At 45.1% G+C, this 2,082-nt stretch overlaps 1 pseudogene; it reads left to right on the top strand.

The window, feature by feature from the left end:
• The first annotated feature begins 645 nt into the window (after positions 1-645).
• On the top strand, positions 646-1,308 carry LOC102864415 (annotated as a pseudogene).
• Positions 1,309-2,082: the final 774 nt, after the last annotated feature.

Raw genomic sequence — 2,082 nt, forward strand, 5'->3', positions numbered from 1 at the left:
TAAAAAAAAAAAGGTTAAAATTCTGTTGCATTTACTTAGTATTTACCTTTGTTGTTTTTTGGTGCCACTGAACTGGACATAGCTCATACCTGTCCCTTCAGAGGTTTTCAGAGACTGTAAATCATAAGAGAGGAGAAGATCTTTCTTTCTCCCACAGAGCAACTGTTGAACTGGAACAGCGTACCTTTGAGTTGACAGCACAATTCTTTACACCAGAGTTTTATTGTTGTTGTTGTTGTTGTTGTTGTTGTGTATATGGAATTGGAACCAACCCATAGCTAACCCTCCAGCAGGTTGTCAGAGGCACTTAATTGCACGGGAGGAGATTGTCCATCCTTCTCTCATGGAACAGTTGGTGGCTTCGAACAGTGTGCCTTTGGGATTGCAGTACATCTCCTTGCCTCTATACTATTAACAATCAATCCTCTGGTAATAGGGAACACAGACAGTATCAGTTGGTGAGATAGTAGACCACATTCTTCTCATATTGTCACTATTATCTACTTTATGTCCTAACTCTCATCACTATTCTCAGGCTTCTTTGTGGGTTGCTTTTATTCAAATATTGTGGTCCTCAAACACTAGTCTTTTGTTCCTCCTCACTTAAGTCTTACAAGCTCTCCCCAGAAAATTATTATTTAGTACATGATCTTTAATTATCAGAGAGAGTTTGGAGGGAAGAACTATGAGGCCTTCATGTCGCATGTGGGCAAGTTTGTTAAAGAGCTGCTGTCCAGTGATGCGATGAAGGAGTACAGCAGGGCACGTGTCTGCCTGGACGAGAACTACCAGTCCCGGGAGCACTTCACAGCCCTTGGGAGCTTCTACTTTCTCCATGAGTCTTTAGAAAACATCCACCAGTTTGACTTCAAAACCAAGAAGTATAAGAAGGTCACGGGCAAGGAGATCTACTCAGACACACTGGAGAGCACACCCATGCTGGAGAAGAAGTTCCCCCAGGACTACTTCCCAGAGTGCAAATGGTCCCGGAAGGGCTTCATCCGGACGAGGTGGTGTGTTGCTGACTGTGCCTTCGACCTGGTCAACATCCATCTCTTCCACGACGCATCCAACCTCGTGGCATGGGAGACCAGCCCATCCGTGTACTCGGGAATCCGGTACAAGGCTCTGGGCTATGTGCTGGACTGGATCATTGACCAGCGCTTCGAGAGAGTGTCCTACTTTGTCTTCGGAGACTTCAACTTCCGAATAATTTATAAACCTTACCAAAACGTAGGCTTAGTACTTTCCCACCTGAGGGCTTGCACTGTCCATCAGCAAGTAGGAGCTGAGGCCGGGGCGCAGTGATGTGTGCACAGCCTGCCCTTTACCCCCTACCCAGGCACGCCTTTCCACAGCACTTGTAATATTCAGAACTGAATGTGAACTTTATAGCTAGGCCTGGGTGTTCTTAAGAATTTTGTAAACTGTGTTGTCCATCTTTTGTTACCGTTTTATGGTGACAAGTATTGTACAAACAGTAATATCGCGGGAGAAGTAGAAATAGTTAACCTGCTTCGGGTAGAAACCGCTTCTCGCATGGGCTGTATACAAAATATTAAGAGAATCAGAACTCTGTGTCCGCGTAGCTCCAAACAGCCTCCACATGCCCTGTCCACCGTTTCTCCTTGCACACGTATGTCCAAGGGTAGTCAGCCTGCCAGCAAGCACACAACACTACAGACTCGATGGCCTCAGACTGGTCCAAGAGAACCACTACCATTGCAAGAGCGTGGATGTCCTGTGCCCAAACTGCTGTGGACAACACGGTGGGGTCTGTGTGAGTGCTGTGGTCACTGCCCATCAGCATGCCACACACAGACCCACTGCCACAACTGTGTGGGCTCAGCCCCTGGTCATTCTGAAGGCCCGCAGAGTGGACAACTCCTATCCTAAGCAATAAAACTGATAATGGTGAAAGTAAAAAAAAAAGTTCTATCTTTGAAATCTTTTATTCTAGAGTTCTACTTGTTAATGTTCATTGTCTATTTGCTCAACATCCCACATAATCTTAAATTATAATGTGTTCTAATAAAAATTCATTTTCCTAAATATACTCTCCCTCTAACATCCTGATGTCAT

This window comes from Elephantulus edwardii, unplaced genomic scaffold, assembly GCF_000299155.1.
Source record: "Elephantulus edwardii isolate Elephantulus edwardi_28Jun2011 unplaced genomic scaffold, EleEdw1.0 scaffold00240, whole genome shotgun sequence".
NCBI lineage: Eukaryota > Metazoa > Chordata > Mammalia > Macroscelidea > Macroscelididae > Elephantulus > Elephantulus edwardii.